At 41.2% G+C, this 20,219-nt stretch overlaps 1 non-coding gene across 1 annotated transcript; it reads right to left on the minus strand.

Annotated features, from left to right (window-relative positions):
* Positions 1-17,074: 17,074 nt before the first annotated feature.
* Positions 17,075-17,215, minus strand: LOC116268741. Its single transcript, XR_004175908.1, has one exon. It is a non-coding gene; the product is annotated as a small nucleolar RNA SNORA67 (small nucleolar RNA).
* Positions 17,216-20,219: the final 3,004 nt, after the last annotated feature.

Raw genomic sequence — 20,219 nt, forward strand, 5'->3', positions numbered from 1 at the left:
AAAAATAACTAATGTGTACTAGGCTGAATACCTGGGTGATGAAATAATCTGTATAACAAACCCCCATGACGTGAGTTTACCTATGTAACAAAGTTGCACATGTACCCCTGAACTTAAAGCTAAAAAAAAATGTGAGGGAGAATAAATTGTTCTGTCTCAAAAAAATATTTTTCAGAAAACGTTTGAATGTGAATGGGAGAGGAGAGTAGAAATGGGAAGGAACAAGAAGATTCCAGAGGAGTGACGTAACGAAACATTCTCAATCCACAAATGACTGCAAAGCAGGTAACTCCAGGTCTGCTGGGAAGCCAAGCTTGGGAGGTATTTGCACCAATGAAGAACTCTTGCAGCATCTCATTATTGAATGGGTGAATAAATGGTGAATGGATTAAAAAAGAAGGACAAGGACCTGAAGAGGGAGTTCAGAGACCAAGTTCTGGCTCTAGAGTGAATAGGCAAAGCTTCTCCAAGAAGATGAACATGAACTTCACCTTTAAAGATTTGAGAGAGCAGAGGGCAAAAGGGAGGACACTGTTGACCCAGAAGAACCTGAACAAGGCCGGTCTGTGTGGGGAACAGCTACTACACAGCTGTGAAATCATGGGCAAATCTATTTTTCTGGAATTTTCTGGAACTGGTGGCAAATTTCTTTATGGAACTTCTTTCCTTGGGGATAATTATTCCTCAAATGGTGATAATTATTTCTGCATTCCCCGGGGGGAGGGGAGGGTTGTGGGATCAGATGTGATGGTGACTGTGTGCACTTGTGAGCATTAAAAGCTTCAGGCAAGAATAAGATTCTTCATGTCCTTCCACTCTAGCTTGCTTTGTAACTTTCTGTGTGTTTTCCAGATAACCAGAGTCCTGATGATTAACTGCTGTCAGTGGAACTGCCTGTTTTTCCTCAAGTGGATCTTTCCTTCTATGCAAAAGCAGTTGAAGTGGGCGTCTGTACGCTACGTCCTAGCCCTGTGCCGATTTCCTATTGAGGTCAGTGGGCCTTTGTTGGGGAGTGGAGATGTCTCACGGACTTTGAGCTCCAAGGCCTGCAGGGGCTTCTTGGGCAGTTATCACCAGTGTTGTCCTGTCATCTGATGGTTCCTGGGGTCATGGTTGCATGGAGACCTGGGAAAACAGACTGTTGACCACAAGAGGCCCGAGGCCTCTGACCGCTGACCAGGAGCCTGAATTTCTCTCAGCCAAATGGCCCCTGGTAACCTGAACAATCTGGGAGAGGAGTTGGATATTAGAGGGGCCTCCCACGCAGGTTGAGTCATGGAGCAGCCAGAATGTCCTCCTGTGCGAGGGCTATTGTGACCTGGGGTCAGGATTGTTCTGACTTCAGTTTCCTTTACTTTCATAATCATTTCCTGGCAGTCCTCTCCCTGACATGAGAAATACCGGCCTCTGTTTATGGAACTTGTGGGCCAACTTAGATATATTGGGGTCCTGATGCTCTCAGCAGGGGAACATCATGTTGGTAACATTCAACCAAGAACCCGTGTGAATGTCAGGCAAATGGTAGAGGAGCTTGGATATGGAACTAGAACATCTAAGTCCAAGTTCTAGCTACAACACTCTCACTCTGTACCTGTGAATGCCAGGGAAGCCCGGCAAGCCACTCAAAGCCTTATGAGCTGCACTTTCCTCATCTTACAGTGGAAATGAGAATCTATGTTCCCTGAAGTCTGTCATAAAGATCAAACTGGATGTTTGAGAAAGTATTTTCAAATCAAGTCACCACGAATGGTGTAGGGTAAGGGGTTTTTTCCTTATGGCAACATGAGGGATGCACTGGGGAAAAGGGGAGCACTAGCCCCTCAGATACTGCTATCGTGAAACTTTTGGGATATTGTCAAAGCCCCAAGGATAGTACTGGGTCAGCTTGGCTAGTCTGGCAAACCTCTGGGAAGTATGTTCTGCTGGATGGGCAAGCAGGTCCTCAGGGTAAAAGAGGAAGAAGTAGATTAAGCAGCGTGGTCTTTAGACACACCTGGGAATTATTCGTATTGCCAGGGAAAGGGTTGGCACTGCTGCTATTTCTCTTTTCGCTTTGCAGGCTGGCCTTGTGGGTGTGCAGATGTTTTTTTCAGGGCTAATGTGATGGAATGGTGGTGTAACTTAGTGTGAACACGGTGTGGTGTGTGAGCTCTTCACGTTCCCGTCTAGAGATAGCCGAGGCTGGTTTTGAAGAAGGGAAAGCTGGCTCATGTGTGACTGTTCACTTACCTGCCCTTAATCTCACTTCCAGAAAAGGTAAAATTGCTGCATTCCCAGAAGAGGCCAGCAAGGAGCTTGCTCCTGGGTTGGTTCAGGGTTGTGTCTCAATGGGCATCTTTTCAGAGCTAGGTTGGAGCCAAAATCTACTTTGCCGAGTCCCCTTTTCTAGGTGTGTTCAAAGGGATATAAAATCCATGTTTGGGACCCGTTACACTTGTTCACCACGGACCATTTGGCAATCATTTTTATCCCAGAATGATTTCCTGCCTTGGAGTGAGGCCCATCCAGGGCAGTGGGGTTTCCTCTTTGCTCTGCTCTTGTCTTGCAGAGTGACCTGGGTTAACCTATCTGTCCTTTCTGTTACTCATATCTTTAGCCTTAAAAGATGATGTCCTTTTAATTTAAAAAACAAAGCCAAACAACCCCCCCCGCCCCCACAAACCACTAATCTTTCAAAACATAAAAAAAATGTGTCTTTTGAAAAGAGGAAATTGCTTTTTATTAGGTGTAAAAACCAACAAAAAAAGCTCCCAACATCTCCAGAGGCCTAGGAGTTGCCATGAACCGCTGACCCCATTCCGTTAGGTTGGCAAACAGCCTCCCCAAGCCCGCCATCCAAGCAAAACGGTGAGCTTGACTTGTGCCACAGAACAGCCTTGCCTCACATCGAGACACATTTCCACATCCTCTGGAGGGTGCCAGCGTAGCCTTGGCACATGTCTTTTGTAAGGGACATTCATTTGTAAATTCAAAAGTATGCTGGAGTGATCTTGAAGGACAGTAGTGTAATCACATCATTTAAGAGATGAAGAAACTGCAGCTCAGAAAAGGAGTCATTTGCTCAAGCCACATGTAGGTCTGTGGAAGACCTGGGACTGAAACCTCATCCTTCAGAGCAATGCTGTTGCCACGAAGTCCTTGGAGACTTGAGAGGACTTTCCAGGTGGCGGGGCATAGTCACTGCTCACCAAACCTTCTGGGTGTCCCCCAGTATTCCTTAGTAGTCAGGTTGGGGCTGCATTACTAGACCTGGCTAATGATGTCCTAGCAGAAGCGAACAAGAGGTTCACCTTTGTTGTGTTGGGCCATTGAGATTTTGGAGGTATTTTTATTACTGTAGTGTGACCTAACTTTATGCAGATCTATACAAAAACTAACTTTGCAAAACCATCTCAGAAGAGCTGACTCTAAAGTTAGAACAATGTCTCACTTAAGGAGTGATATTTTTTATTGAATGGGGGGCAGGATAGTATAATAGTTTTGAGACTTTTCTTTCTAAAGCTTGGGCATCTGGATGCTAAGATGTGTATCTCACATCCACTACTTATTAGCTGTATGATTTTGAGCAATTGACTTTACTTATTGTGCCTCAGTTCCTCATCTATATAATGGGAATAATAATGATGACTCTATCATTGACTTGTTGGGAGGATCAGAGAGGATAACACATGGAAAGCCCCCCCTCCCCCGCCTTTTTTATTTTTGACAGTCTCACTCTGTCACCCGGGCTGGACTGCAGTGGCGTGATCTTGGCTCACTGCAACCTCCGCCTCCCGGGTTCAAGCCTTTCTCCTGCCTCAGCCTCCTGAGTAGCTGGGACTACAGGCACATGCCACCACACCCAGATAATGTTTGTATTTTTAGTGGAGACAGGGTTTCACCATGTTGGTCTAGCTGGTCTCGAACTCCTGACCTCAAGTGATCCACCCGCCTTGGTGTCCCGAAGTGCTGAGATTACAGATGTGAGCCACTGAGCATGGCCAGCACATGGAAAGCTCTTTTTGCAGTACTTAGTGCAAAGTAAGCTTTCAATATATATGAGCTTGCATTATTTACTGAAGATACACACCCTGAAAAAGGCGTTGGCCAGATTTTTCAGATGCTTTAGGAATGAATTGACTTAAATCCCATCTTCAAGGTACTTGTCATGTATTATAAGGCAGTAGCCCAGCAGCTGGATGAAATCCCAGTTTACAGCCATGGAAAATATGGACCCTCTGAGCACCACAGTTGGGGTTGTATCAGAGAGCCCCAAGTTCCAGCTTCTTTATGCGACAGCTTCACCCAAGTTCCTGGAGTCTCTAGGATGGTGTTGGAGTGTATCTCACAGAGGAACACATTCAATTTTAGTACTGACAAATATTTGCTCTTCGTAAAAGATTGTTATTTGAACTTAGATTCTGTGGTAGCCAATATAAGTAGAAGATTTCAACATACCTAAGGGCCATGGTTGAAATTAATGAGTACTCTTCTTTGGGAAAAAAGAAAACCTTACAAGGGAAAAATAATAAAACACTACATAAAACTCTGTTTCCAAATAAATGGATCGCATACCCTGGCTTTACTAAATGCCTAGAGAAATATTTATTTACTGAAACACATCAACTACTCTACTACTGGCATTGGTCTGGGGAGGTGGGGGCAGGAACGCAGGCCTTCAGTGTATCTCGCATGTCATCTGGAACCACCTGTCCTCTATCTTCCAGCACTGTCCCTGGCCCCACATGCCTGTCAGAATGACTCTTAGGAATCTTTGCTTTTGACTTCAGTCATTTTCTACACACTGAAAAGGAAAGAAAAAAAATCAAAACATCAGAATTGCCCTGGGCCTTAATTTCTGAAACGGAGTTTGTGACTGGGACTGGCAGAGCATGTTCCTTTGTTTCTAAGTTCTATCACAACCTGAAACGCAGCTCAAAAATGAGGAATTCATTTTCTGAACCTCTTCAATATGGGGTGTTTTTTTTTTTTTAAATAGGAAATGCCCATTGTGACTAATGACACACATAGGCTAATTCCTCCCCACATTTCCCAGCAGTATCCTCTGTCGTGTGAACCAGCTTGTTGTCAGAAATATTCACAACCTGAGCATTTTCATCAGATAAAAACCAACCTATTTAGGAGATGAGCTTTGCAGGAGTCTTCCTGTTTCAGTTTCTTCCTGGGACTTATTTTGTTTTTTAAACTAGATAAAAAGAATCTTTAAAATGACCTTTTTTTTTTTTTTTTTTTTTGAGACGGAGTCTCGCTCTGTCGCCCAGGCTGGAGTGCAGTGGCGCGATCTCGGCTCACTGCAAGCTCCGCCTCCCGGGTTCACGCCATTCTCCTGCCTCAGCCTCCTGAGTAGCTGGGACTACAGGCGCCCGCCACTGCGCCCGGCTAATTTTTTTGTATTTTTTAGTAGAGACGGGGTTTCACCGTGGTCTCGATCTCCTGACCTTGTGATCCGCCCGCCTCGGCCTCCCAAAGTGCTGGGATTACAGGCGTGAGCCACCGCGCCCGGCTAAAATGACCTTTTAAAAGAATGTGTTAGAAGATAAATCTGAGCTAGGCGTGGTGGCTCAAGCCTGTAATCCCAGCTACATGGGAGGCTGAGGCGAAAGGAGGATCACTTGAGCCCAGGAGTTGAGACCAGTCTGGGCAGCATCGCAAGACCCTCTATCTCCCCGTAAAAATATTCCAACGCTCCATGTTTCTTTCTACCCTATAAAGTGGTTGCAAGGGGAGAACCCAGGAGGGACTAGAGATGCTCCTAGGGGAATATCACATGACACCTCCCAGGAGAAAGGAAAGGCTCATTATCATGCATGCTGTTGTTTTGGGTCTGCGTTTTCTATTGTGCCAAGGTGCTCGGCCTCGGAAAGTGCTGGGCTCTTTCATCGTGCACAAGCCTATGCTGATGAAAAAGGAAAGGGAAGTGCTACCTTTGCACCCTGTCTGCTTCTGAGTCGGACACATGGGAACCCCAGAGCTGCGTGGGTGAAATTTGCCATCCGGAGTAGGAATTCCTTAAGAGAGGAAGGAAAATGTATTGACTTGGCCGGGAGACCAAAAACAAAAAGGACCTGCACTGTCCAGGAGGAAATTCAGAATAAAAACAAGACTTGCCACCACTTTCGTCCCATAGGGGCAGCAAACACTGAGGGACATCATATTTTTCCCCATAATCAACAGGAACATTTACCTTATTGGCAGAGGTTTATCTTCCCCGGGATCTCCTTGTGCTTTTGGAAAATACTGAGATAGTACAACAAAGGACACAGCCCTTGAAAGATTCGTGCCTGCTTTTTAATACAGAACTGCTGTCAAGTCAAATAGTTTAATGAAAATAGGCATGAAAGAGGCCAAGAGAAGGCTTTTGTCTTTAGTTTTGGATGGTACTCAGGAGTCAATACAGTGGGGACAGACCTTGTTCTGTCCAGGTGGTGCTGAGTCAAAGGATCCCAACCTCAAATCCTGTTTTTTTACCTCCTGTGTATGGCCCCATAGCTGTCTGAACTTGAAATTGTCACTTCTCCTCTCTCAGCCTCAGCTTCCTCTACTGCAAAATGAAATGCTTGGAGAAACTATTTTCAGTTCCCTGCAAAGAAGGCCGGGCATGGTGGCTCATGCCTGTAATCCCATGATTACAGGGATTGAGAGGCCAAGGCAGGTGGATCACCTGAGGTCAGAAGTTCAAGACCAGCCTGGCCAACATGGTGAAACTCCATCTCTACTAAAAATACAAAAATTAGCTGGGTGTGTTGGTGCGTGCCTGTAGTTCCTGCTACTCCAGAGGCTGAGGCATGAAAGTTGCTTTAACCTGGGAGGTGGAGGTTGCAGTGAGCTGAGATTGCACCGCTGCACTCCAGTTTGGGCAACAGAGCAAGACTCTGCCTCAAAAAAAATTCCCTGCAAAGAAATCTTTAATTCCAATACAGCCACTTGAAGTCGCTGCTGGGTTTTGGCAGACAGTTCTTCCCTTGGCCCACCAGGACTTGTATCTTGAGCTAAACTTACTACTTCTCAGAACAGCTTCCCAAGAAAGTCTGGGTCATTCTTCCTGGACAGCTCTGAAATGGGATAAATTCTCCTTGACCTCTAACAGTTGAGCAGGTCCTGGCTTAGAAAAGGGAGTGATTGAGATCTGTACACCCATGAGAGCTTCAGAAGCATCAGAATCACCCCGTTCACTGGCTGACAAAACAGAATGGACACCTCATGGAATCCCTATGGGGTTATCTCTGAAATCTCTATATTGGATGAAATTCCTGCCAGCTTAAATAATCTCTCAGGGCTGGGCGCAGTGGCTCACGCACATAATCCCAGCACTTTGAGAGGCCAAGGCAGGCCGATCACTTGAGATCAGGAGTTTGAGACCAGCTTGGCCAACAATGTGAAACCCTGTCTTTACTAAAAATAATAAAAATTAGCTAGGCGTGGTGGTGCTTGCCTGTAGTCCCAGTTACTCGGGAGGCAGGAGGATCACTTGGGCTTGGAGGTAGAGGTTTCAGTGAGCTGAGGTCACTCCACTGCACTCCAGCCTGGGCAACAGAGTGAGACTCTTGTCTTTAAAAAAAAAAAAAAAAAATTATCTCAGATCTCTTCTGGCACTTTGAGAACAAGGACATTGTTAACGAGCTCCCAACATTGGAGTGAGATAGGGCTAGCCAGAAAGTTGACCACTGTCCCACCTTGCATACATAAGCCACGAGACCTCCCTTCATGACATCTGTGCTCACTCTTGTCGGCTGGCCCTCTCCTCCCCATCTCTTGGACCTTCCAAATTCATCCATTCTTTGCAGCCTAGCTCAAATCTTTCTTCCTGTATGACATTGTCCCTACCTATTCATGCAGCCCAAATTTGTTATCCTTTTTTTTTCCTCTCCCTTGAAACCCATCCTATACTGACTCACACATTGTCTCTTGTGACTCAGTGAGTTCAGGCTGGTAAGTCTTGACCTTCTGGGGTGTGAGCTACTTCCTCCCAAGCAGGTGGCCAGGGACACATCTTTCCCGTGCATCCTCCTTGGTGTTGGGCACAGTGCCCATCAGAGGGTGGAATGCCCTGGGGTTCCATGCACTCGGGGCCTGCAGACTCCACTACAGGACCAGGGTCACAGTTGTATGGAGGCTGTTGTGGGTAGATGGGGGAAAAGGGTGGTAGCTAGGGATGTGAGCCACATGCTTTCAGCATGTTTAAAGACATATGCCATCAGTGCCTGAAGGAGAGCCCCAGTCAGCCTGTGTTCCCTTTTCTGGCAACCGCAGGCCATGCCTTTCTCTCGTCCACTCCTTACAGCCTCATGACAACCCTCTTCCTCTTCAAGAATGGCATGGATGTCTATTGTAATTTGATTTTCTATCAACTGAAAGATGGTGAGGCTGTGGTCTTCCCTACTGTCATCTGCTGTTTAGTACATGGTTGTGTACCTTTTGAGTCAGTCTAAATCTGCCCTGTCCAATGGGGTAGCCACTAGCAACAAGTACAACTTAAATTTAAGTTAAATAAGATTGAATAAAAATGTAAAATCTAGTTTTCCAGTTGCAGTGAGCACATCTCAAGGCTCATTAACCACATAGGGCTAGCGGCTACCCTATTTATTGCACAGGGCAGATAGAGAACATTGCAATCATTGCAGAAAGTTCGATTGAACACTGCTGGTCTAGGCTGGGCTCAAGCCCTTGCCCTTCCACTCCTTTTCTGTGTGATCTTCAATCAGTTACTTAGCATTTTGGTGCCTCAGTTTCCTCATTTATAAAATAGAGAAAATAATAGTATCTACTTGGCAAAATTGTTGAGATTTAAATAGGATAATCCATGCAAAGGGAGTGTCAGAAAATGAGAACTCAAGGTAAGTTACAACAGCAGCAACAACAGCAGCAGCTTATATGTTGGCCCTGTTGGATCTGCATTCCATCTTCCCACCACAAAGAATAGCTTTGACACCACATACAAGGTGGCCTCTCAATAAATACTTAAATGTATGAGCTGAATTGAAAGGGAGGTACGTGGTTGCTAGATCCAGTAGGCTCTGTTGGGTCAAGACTGAGGTTTTCTCTGTGTACGTGCAGTTCCTTGGATCTGCCTGTGAACCAGAGGACATTTTGATGCTTTCACCTTTTCGGAAAGGACAGAAATTTCCCTGATTGTGGGCTTTCAGCCAGAGGTGAGCACGTATTGACCCTCTCCAGTTCTCTCCGTCTTTTTTTTTTTTTTTTTCCCACACTGAAAGCGTATTCCCTCCTAAGAGGAAGTTTGTTTTCTGTGTCCTGGAAATGTCAGGCTCCCCAGAGAGCTTGAGGGTGGATCTGTCTCAGTCAAATGTCTCTTCCTCTGATGCAGTGGGTGACGCCCCCTGCTTTCTTGAATGACATCAGCTGAGCCGTAATCAAAGTGCTCATGCCTGACTCACCACGCACTGTGGAGAATTGACTTCCAGCATAGCGGGGGGTGGGGGTGAGGTGGAGGAAATGGCCCTTGGCATGTGAATGACTTCTTGACTTTTGACTCAGACAGTTTCAATTGTGGTCAGGCCTCAGCATTCCCGTGCATGTCTTCATTGCCTAAGGCTTCTTGACTTAATTCTTTGCCAGTTTACAGTAAACCTGAACGTGGGAAGTCCATCCTGGGCTTCACAGGTCACTGCAGAAGGACTTGGGAGGACCAGGTTGCAGCAAGAGGGAGCTGGGAAATTAGAATACTTTGCCAACTGTGCCCAGATGCTGGCTTCTGTATTGTAACTTCCTAACAATATACAGGAGCTGAAGCACACGAGTCCATGCATTTTGGCATTTGGTGATAACTTACTGGGGGAGAGAAGGCATAGTTTGTGGTTTCAGGAGCCAACGTAGCATTAGGAGCTCACCTTGAATTGCTTTCAGAAGCAGAGAGATGTCAGCTGTTTCCCAGCCTCTCAGCCATCTCGTCTCCCTTGTAATTATAATTCATTGTTCCACTGACTTCCTTTCTCATTGGACAGTGTCTCAAGGGTGGACCTGTCTCAGGGCAGGGCTTTCAGAAGCAGTCGTAGATGATGCTCAAACATGTGTGCTGGGATTTTCCCAAAGCTCCCCAAAGTCTGACGGCTGTGTGTGCCAAACCAAGTCTAGCAAAAGTGAAAATTCATTTAACATCAGGGCTCTTTCCCTACCGAAACAATTGATAGTTCATCACCTCATCCATCATCTGAAACTCGGCACTCGAACCCTCTTTTTCCTCCTGCTTTCTAGTGCATGGCAAGATAGAATTTTTCACTCTAGGATATACTTTTTTCTAGATATTGACTTATTTGTGTCACTTGTTATTTTTCTATAATTTAAAAATTCCAGCAAATTTGCAACGATAGTCCAGAGAACTTTTATGTACCCTTCTTTATCAGATTCATCACCTGTTGACAATTTCCCCCATTTGCTCTCTTTTCCCCCAAATTAAAAATTATGGTTAAATACACATAACATAAAATTTAACATCTTAATCATTTTTAAGTATGCAGTTCAGTAGTCGTAGTTATATTCATAATGTTACGCAACCATCATCACCATCCATAACTCCATTTGATAACTCTTTTCATTTTGCAAAGCTGCAACTCTCCCTATGACATAACACCACGTTTCCGCCTTGCCTCAGCCCTGGCAACCACCATTCTACTTTCTGTCTCTATGTTTTTGGCTACTCCAATTTTCACTTCACCGTTTCTCTGTCTCACCATTTCTCTCTTTGTCTCTCGCTCTGTTATCTGTCTCTTGTTCTGTCTCTCTTTTTATATACACATACATTCCCTTTGAGAGTAAATTGGAGACATTGTGCCTTTTAACTCCTAAATACTTCAATGTGTATTTTCTAAGGATACTTTCTTACATAATTATAGTGTGGTTACTAGAGACCATAATATTTAAAAAAATTTATTTATATTTTTGTAGAGATGGGTTATCCCTTTATTGTCCAAGCTAGTCTCAAACTCCTGGGCTCAAGTGATCCTCCCACCTCGACCTCCCAAAATGCTGGGATTATGGGCATGAGCAACCTTGCTCAGCCAAGGCTGATTTTTAAATGGAGGCAATAATGTTGAGATTGCATAAAGCTTAAAAAAAATGTTCTGTATGCCTTTCTTGAGTGTATTGCTACAAAACCAGAACCAAAACCAGCCAAGCAAACAAAACTCCCACACGTGTATTAAGGGCATACTATATATCCAGCAAGATGTTTGGAGCTGTGTCCAAAATGAGGAAAATATAAGACACTGATTTCTTAAATATGAATTTTATTTTTTATTTCTGTAGAGATGGAGTCTTCCTACATTGCTCAAGCTGGTCTCGATCTCCTGGGCTCCAGTGAGTCTCCCACCTTGGCTTCCCAAAATACTGGGATTACAGGCATGAGCCCTAGCTAGGAAAATAATATAAACATGTAAAATGTTAAAAATCAAGGAAATATTTTAAAAGAGCATATTAATTAGTTAAATGCAGATTCTTTGGGAAAAATAATTTAAAATACCCTTGAAACAACCATTAGAAAAATCGTAAATTCAGTATAAAAATAATACCTCAAACTTTATTTTTAGGCTGTATAAATTCCTTGGCTAATTATAAAATTGTAACAGGATGTTGAGATAATTGGCAGTAAAGTTTTGATAGGATTGGATTTTTCATAACTTCAATCAAATCAGGATATGGAGCAAAAACTATTCCTTGTTTTAGTAGACAAAGCCTCCAATTCCCAAAGCAAGGGAAACTTGTAGTAAAACAGGTGTGTAGTCTTTAAGTGTCCAAAGGATTGATGGAAAGCTAGATGGAAGCCAGCACATCTAGTATGTGCCAGGCACATACTAGATATGTAGTATGTGTTAGGCACATAGGAGATATGTAGTATGTGTTGTTTGATGAAAAACAATGGCCTGTATTTGGAGGCAAAGACATGAAGCATGAATACATATCCTGGGGTACCAGAACTTTGGATTATTTATCTTTGTCTGCAGAAGAAGAGGTGCAGTGAAACTGTATATACTATTTTTTGGTTTGTTTTTGCTGACACTTCTCCCTTGTTTGGTGAGAATTCAAAGAGGAGACAAGTGTCTGGAACAGGGTGCACACTCACCCTCACCATGGCCCATGTGCAGAGTAGCCTGGCCCTCTCAAAGAACTAGGATGAACAGAGAGAAGGTATTATTTGAAATGGACGACGATCCCAAATAGGGGTTGGTCCCAGTGCATGTTCAAAAACAAGACAATTGGCTGAAATCCACTGAAGAATTATAAGATGGTGACCTAGAATGGGAACCCTGAAATAATAATTAGGGCAGCAAGGACAGAATCAAATGATTGGTGATCCAAGGAAGAGGAGTGAAGGAACTAGGGTGAGTCTGAGTGAGTAATGAAGATAGGATGTGGCGTGTGGCTTTCATGTATTCACAGTGAGTCTGCATAGATGGGCTTCAGCCATTTTGGGTAAAGGATGGAGTAGACATAGGGTAGAACTTGATAAACGTCCTCTGAAATGAAAGACAGCAGTTCAGTACCTTATTATGCAGGTCATTAAGAACCACCAAAGAACCTCTGAACTGAAGACATTGTTGTCATCCTCTGCAAGGATTTGTAAGTATATCCCACTCCTACCCCTCAGATGTATACAGGATTTACTACAGACGTGGTAAAACAGCTATTCCCATCCTGAATTTATAAACTCAGGAGCATAAAAGTCATAGATATGAAATGTGAAAATGGCATTCTACATTATGGTTGTCAATAATTGCCCCCCGCAACAGCTTCTCATCCTTATTACTTGTCGTCATGTTACCCAAAATAAGTCCTGTCTCCTCACTTCCTTAAGCTCTTCTTATTTCTTTGTCCTCCACCCATTCTCAGCCACTCGTTCCCCTAGTTACACTTGCAACTTTGTCATCACCAGTAATTACATCTCCTTAATCTCAATCTCATGGCTCCCTTTCTTTGACCAACACCTCCACTCTTCTACCTCCTTCCTTCTAGTAGTCCAACACCAATGACCTTTCTGTTCCATCAGACTTTCAATCCATTGGTCCTACTGTATTTTCCCTGCCCTTCATCCCCTCACTGTCATGATTCCCTTGCTGTCTTGATTCCTTCTTCACCTATCTTAAATTCCATGTTCAATTGTTATAACCCTTGCATATGTCTTTGACTCGCTTTCCATTTTCTCATATATTCACTAACAAACTGCAGCCTTGATTAAATCCAGCTTTTTGCTTGGTGCCTGTATCTGTGCTTGGACAAATGTAGTTGGAGGAAAAGATATAATTACACTGGCTAGTTGCACTTTAAAATCATGACCTTGACTCTAAAATAAACTTTTTAATGCAGAGAAACAATTTTACTCTTTGTCCCTGGCCAATGCACACTCTCATTGTTCTAGAATTGCTTCATGATTTGTTACAGTCTCATTCCATGTACTCCCTCCTATGCAACTGATTTTTAAATTGAATTTTGTCAAAGTAAAACAGGTACATAGTTTAACAAGTCAATAAATAATACTAGGTAGGTAACTAAGAAACAGTAGTTTTGTGCCAAATTTCCTTTAATTCCCAATTCCCATGGTAATATTTTTAACTCTTATGTTTTTCCCCCATAGACCATGATTATACTACCATTTCTTATTTTTTCACTGATAGTGCCTTTACACACACACTCATGTTATTCTTCTGACTGTTCTCGCATTCTTCCAGTATGGTTTTTTTTTCCAAAATTTTTGGGTAAGTCATTTTTCAATGTTTATATTATTACTATGTAATTAATATTCACAGTTGAACTTACACAGTATGCTAGGATAACATTTTTTTCTTCTTTTTGAAAAATAATGTTTGATTTTTTTTCTTGGAATTAATTATTGCCACTTCTTTATTTGCAAAATTTTCTTTGCATCAGTTGTGAAATCTCTCAAACTTTCCCCTGGAATAGACCAGAAAATCTTGTCTGAGTGTGTTTACAACCTGTCAAGTATTCTGTTACTTATATTTTCTTCATGGCTGTCTAGTCCAGAAGCCTCCTGCATCTGTTCTAGTCAAGCTGATTTCTCTCTAGAGAGAAATCTAGAGAGACTTCTAGATGTTTCTAACTAGAGCTGCTATCCTGGGACTTCTCTTCACTCTCATCCTGTGAACGCCTTCACCTTTCCTGTGTAGGAGCCTTGTCACCTCGTTTCCCTGTCTTTCTCCTTCCTGCTTAACTTTTCACTGAGGAGGAATGAATGGGTCAACCAGTAGCTTCCTGGGAAAGGTAGCTGGGAAGACAATTTTGGGGGTATATTGAAACTCTGAAATATCCTTATTTCACCTATATGCTTGACTGATAGTTTGGCTGGGTACAGAATTCTAGATTGGCATCAATTTCTTCTCACATTTTGATGATATTGCTACATTGTTTTCTACCAATGTTGCTAATAGGAGTTTTAATGACAGTGATATATCTTTTGTAAATAAACACTTTTTTTTTTTTTCCACCGTTCACATAATTTTAGGCTTTTGTCTTTGTCCCTGGTATTTACAAATACCACACGATGGACCATTATACAGAATATTTTTTCATCGATTGCACTGTTTTTTCAGTGACCCCTTCCGATCTGGAAACTCATATTTTTCAGTTCTTGAAGGTAGTACTGAAATTATAATAGAATTGTTACTCTTTATTTTCCCTCTTTTTCTTTTCTAGAACTCCTGTTAGTTGGCTGCTATATATCCTGGATTGATCCTCTAGTTTCCTTACTTACTTCACAAACTTTCTTTCTCTCTTTTTTCTACTTCCTGGGATATTTCCTCAACATTATTTTCAAACACTTCTGTTGGATTTAAATTTTTGCTATTGTATTTTTAATTTTCAAGAACACTTTTTTTGGGTAACAAAATACTGTTTATTGTTTACTTTTTAAATTGATAAAAATCATATATATTAATTGTGTACAACCTATTTTAAAATATATGTATATGTTGTGGATGGCTACATCGAACTAACATAGGAATTACTTCGTATATATACTTTTTTTTGGTGAGAACACTTGAAATCTATTCTCTTAGCAATTTTCAAGAATACAATACGTTGTTATCAACTATAGTCATCATTTTGTATCAAGAACTCTTTCTGACATTCTGAATGTATCCCTTTTGTATTGTATTATGTTCTTTTTCATGGACTTTTTTCATTTCTTAATTTTTGGAGGCTGTCAGACATAAAATATTGCTATTAGTCCTGGACACGGCATACAAACAAAAAATTGTTGGCCTGGCGCGGTGGCTCATGCCTGTAATCCCAGCACTTTGGGAGGCTGAGGTGGGTGGATCACCTGAAGTCAGGAGTTCAAGACCAGCCTGGCCAACATGGGGAAACCCCATCTCTACTAAAAATACAAAAATTAGCCAGATGTGGTGGCTCACACCTGTAATCCCAGCTACTAAGGAGACTGAGGCAGGAGAATGGATTGGACCTGGGAGGCGGAGGATGCAGTGAGCTGAGATCGTACCATGGCATTCCAGCCTGGGCAAGAGAGCATGAGTCTGTCTCAAATAAATAAATAAATAAATAAATAAATAAATAAATAAAATAAAAATACATAAAACATATTGTTAAAGAGCACCTGAATGCCTCTGTCCCTTGATAGTTGGTGCTCAGTGCTGGGCATGAGATGTGATTTAAACGTTAGTTCTCATCATTCCAGGGAAATCTTTCTTCACTACTCTTGCCTTATGTCTTGTCTCAAAACTGAAGAGAATTGTTTTTAAATGCTGAGAAGGTTTGTGTGTGGTGTCACTAAGGACATGAGAGGACACTGGTTAGACAGGTGGTGAGGATGTGAAAGGTGGCAGCACTTATGTAAATGTAAAACATTTGAAATTAATTTGTCAAATCATTTTCTTAGATTGCATGAATACAATAGATTCTTGCATAATGAAGTATAATTTTCCAGTAGTACCCAGTATCCATTTCTTGTTTCTCTTCAGGTTTTAATTGTGGTTTCAGAGTTATTCACGGATTGACATAATATTTGCTACAGTTGCTTCTAACAGCTTAAGAACATTTTCAATTTTAAACAAAAATACTCTTCAATTTGTGTATGTGTGGATCCAGATGTAACATTGTGAAATGTAATACTAATTCTTCATTGGCAAGTAGATGGACATTGAATTGGGAATAAATTTATTTTTATAAAGTACATAGTAAGATATAATTAAGTAAAAAAAGTTAAATAAAAGTCAGCTTTACTTAAATAATTTTGATTTAAACTTGATATTTTAAATTACTTTTTTTGTCTTTTAATTTTAATGGATTACTTTGTGTGCTTTGGAAAAAATACCTTTTTGAAACATATTATAAAAATAAACTTTTTATTTTTTGAAATTTACTATTTGTTGAAAATATATTGAAATTTTGTAAACTTTGATACAAATATATTTTAAAATCTCATTACTATCAATAGAATATGAAACATGAAAATCTCAATGATAACAGTGATTTTGCTGAAATGAAGGCAAGGAAAATAAAGTTTATGAAATAAATAAGTAGTAATTATGAACTATGTTTGCTTTTATTACTGATCTACACACTGCTATTAGCCCAGCAACAGAACATTAGGAAAAGACAATAATAATTATATTTAGTCATTGTTGAGATATATATATACACATATATATGTATTTCTTTTGCCTCAAAAAGTGATATTTATTCAAAGAAAAAAATATGTCCACTTCTTGTCTCGCTTCCTTCCCCTCTCCTGCTGCTCCTCAGCCCCCCAAGATTGAACCCTGGCTGGGGCTAGGTAGCAGGACAGCCCCTCAGATGAGGTCAGCAACATTGAGGGGCATCTTCCCAGTGGAGGTGTTGTAGAAAGTCTCAATGTCTTGAAGAGTTCTCTTGTCTTCTTCTTTCACCATGTTAATAGCCACACCCTTATGGCCAAACCGTCCACCTCGACTGATTCTGTGGATATACTTTTCCCTATTGATGGGAAGGTCATAGTTGATGACTAAAGAAACCTACTGCACATCAGAGCCTCTGGCCTATGTCAAGAAAGGCAACTCTTCAGCATGTGCATGAGAGGACAATCTATCCTGAAGGGAAGAGACTTAGGTGTCCATGTAGGCAGCCAAGGAAGGCAGAGGAAATAAGCATCCCCTGTTCCCCAAAGACCTTAGACATGCTAGATTCTATTCTAAGTTAGTACTTTCCCGAGAGGGGTACTGCATGTTCCCTTGGAGAGGGAGTCCCCTTGGATTGTTGATATTTTTTGATTTTTAGTTATGTAAAACCCTAACTTTACACACGCTTTTCAATTTTATTGTTGTGAGGGAATATTCATCAAGATAAGAGGAGAGAGCATATTTTATTTGTTAGCTTGATCTATACTTTTAAATATTTAACCATATGGTACATGGGCCTTGATACATATTCTTTCCCTAGGTGACTTAGAGTCCTGGTTATTCTCTTGGGCCTAGGCCCAGAATTGAAGGCTACTGAAATTATTACCCGAGCCCTTCACTGTGTTCATGTCTTCTTTCCCCTGTCAGCCACTCCTCCTCTAAATTGGAATAGCAAAGCAAAATGGAGAATAATGTATGATTTATGTTCTAACAATCCATGGTTGAGATAGAAAATAGCAAGATGTTCTTTATATAATCAAGCACTTGTGGTGAGATGAAATGTCCTAGTATCTTTGAGAAGGAACCAATAAGCATTATCAGCTCCTTGAGGATAGAGGCTATGTAGAATTAATCTTTTTTCTTTAACTGTGCCTAGCAGAGTATCTTGCAAATTAGGGAATGTTTTTGGAAACAAGGTAACTTTGCAAGGCTTGGAAGATGAGTAGAGTTTGCATAGACAAAGGGTTGGAAGCATCTGAGCTGGGAATGCAATTGTCAGCAAGGTACAAAGGTACATGTGTGTACCTATGTATGTATGCATGTGTGTGTATGCATGTTTGTACAAAGGTACACACGTGTACCTGTGTATGGTGTGCATGTGTGTTTATGAGACAGATGAGACTGAGGGTGCGAGAGGTGTGGGGGTAGAAAGGAAGAAATTTTAGCTCAGGTGAACTGGAAGGTATGCTGGAGGAAAGTTAGAAATTAGATGGGATAAAATAGGGCCCCGATTGATGCAAGACCTTGGGAAAAAAACATTATTCTCAAGTTACATTAAGAACATGTGGAACAGAGAGGACAGTGCTGCTGTTGGAAAAAAGGTGATTTAATGGGTAATTGCGAATTATTGTAATTACTTCCAATCGAACAAAACAAAGGGGGAATAATTAAGACAGTGCCAACTTGTAAGAAATTTGAGTTTTAATGTCTGCAAAGCTCCAGCGTAAGCAGAAAGGAAAGCGCATTACCTACCTTACAACCGGGCACTTTTTCTAAAGACATTTTAAAGAGCCAATTTTTTGAGTGCCTTTGCTTAACTATAAAGAAAGCAAAGAGAAGCAGGAAGGGTGAGGGCCAGGAAAATTTGAGATGATTTTTCCCTTGTTACATAATGAAATTTAAAAAAAAAAGTAGATAAGCGCATCAGTCCATCAGTTTCTTTGATTTTGGGCCAAGTCGAAATGTCCTCTGTTCTGTTTGCTCGTTTTTAAAAAGCTTCATGTTAACAAACTTTAATCCATTTAAGTCTTCTTTTGGAAGGACATTTATGCTCATAAGAAGATGCAACACCTGTCAAAGAAAATCTTGTGAGGTTGAGAAGATGAGCAGTTTTTATTAAAGTGAATCCAAAAAAGAACTGGGGCAAATTTATCTCCAGCACTCCTAGTCCTAAGAAAGGTGTTGGAGAATATTTAAGGGAAGGAGCTGGTCCCAAATGGTCCTTTTTTTGTTTGTTTTGTTATACAAACTACAACAAACATGCACCCCACAGTAGGGGAATTACCCTGTAAGTAAAAGTCATTGCAATAATATCGGGGAGTTCCATTGTTGGTCCTATTATCAGTTGGCTCTGTGACTTTGGAAAACTAATGCCACCTTTTTGTGCCCCTATTTTCATTATCTGAGAACTTAAAGAATTGAAATACATGATTGCCAAGGTTTAGGAGGAAGAAACGGAGGGCCAGGGGCAGATAGGAAGTGGTTGTCCAGAGAAAGATCTGGGTGCTAAGTGTGTTCATTGTTTCTGGGGTTCACTGTTACAAGGCTTTTGAGCCTTGTCAACTGACAGAGCAAGAAAATGTATGTGTGTAGTAACTCATTATAAACACATACCTATAAATAGATCTGAATATAACTGCCTTGTCTATAGAAATCCAAACATAACTTCATACTGATAGCTCCAACTCAAATCCATTTCCAGATGGATCAGTCTAGCCTCCTCCGCTTGTTTAATTGCAACCTCCAACTCCAACAGTGAGAATCTGGCTCCCACCATTTGAGATCCATTTATTTACTTGTTCAGTTCTAGTATGTTTGTACAGTGGTATCATGATTGTTAAATTATACCCTGTGGGAAACAACTTTATCAATTAGAGTATAGTGCTTTTGTACAATTTGTTTTGGCTTTGATGTTACGGAGTCCACCCATTTTCAGGTTTGTTAGGTTAGTATCTCTCCCCAACCCCCTTCAGGGAGGTGGTTTTATACATTTGTAATACAATTAGATTATTTTGCCATATTCTGCATTTCATCTTGATATTCTTCAAACTCCTAAATGATTTTTGAAAACAGTGCATGCATTAAGGCTTGCTCTTTGTGCTTATGAAGCTCTGTGGGTTTTGACAAATGCATAGTATAATAATGTATTTACCATTACAGTATCATAAAGAATAATGTTGCCACCCTAAAAAATTCCTTGGGGTTTACCTACTCAACTCTCTCTCCTTCCCCCAGATCCTGGCCAACACTGATATTTTTACTGTGTTTATAGTTTTGCCTTTACCAGAATGTCATATAGTTGGAATCACATAGCATATAGGCTTTTCAGACTGACATTTTTCATTTAGCAATGAATGCATTTGAAATTTCTCCATGTCTTTTGGCAGCTTGGTAGTTCTTCAAAAATCACTAAGTAATATCCCATTGTATGAATGTACCACTTTGTTTATCCATTCAGCTATTTAAGCATATCTTAGTTGCTTCCTGTTTTGGGCAATTATGAGTAAAGTTACTACAAGCATTCCCTTGCAGTTTTTTGTGTAGGCATGAGTTTTCAAATCAGTTGGGTGAATACCTAGAAGCATGATTGCTACATCTTATAATTAGAAAGTGCCAAACTGCCTTCCAAAGTGGCTGTAC

The sequence above is a fragment of the Papio anubis genome, chromosome 8 (assembly GCF_008728515.1).
Source record: "Papio anubis isolate 15944 chromosome 8, Panubis1.0, whole genome shotgun sequence".
Lineage (NCBI taxonomy): Eukaryota > Metazoa > Chordata > Mammalia > Primates > Cercopithecidae > Papio > Papio anubis.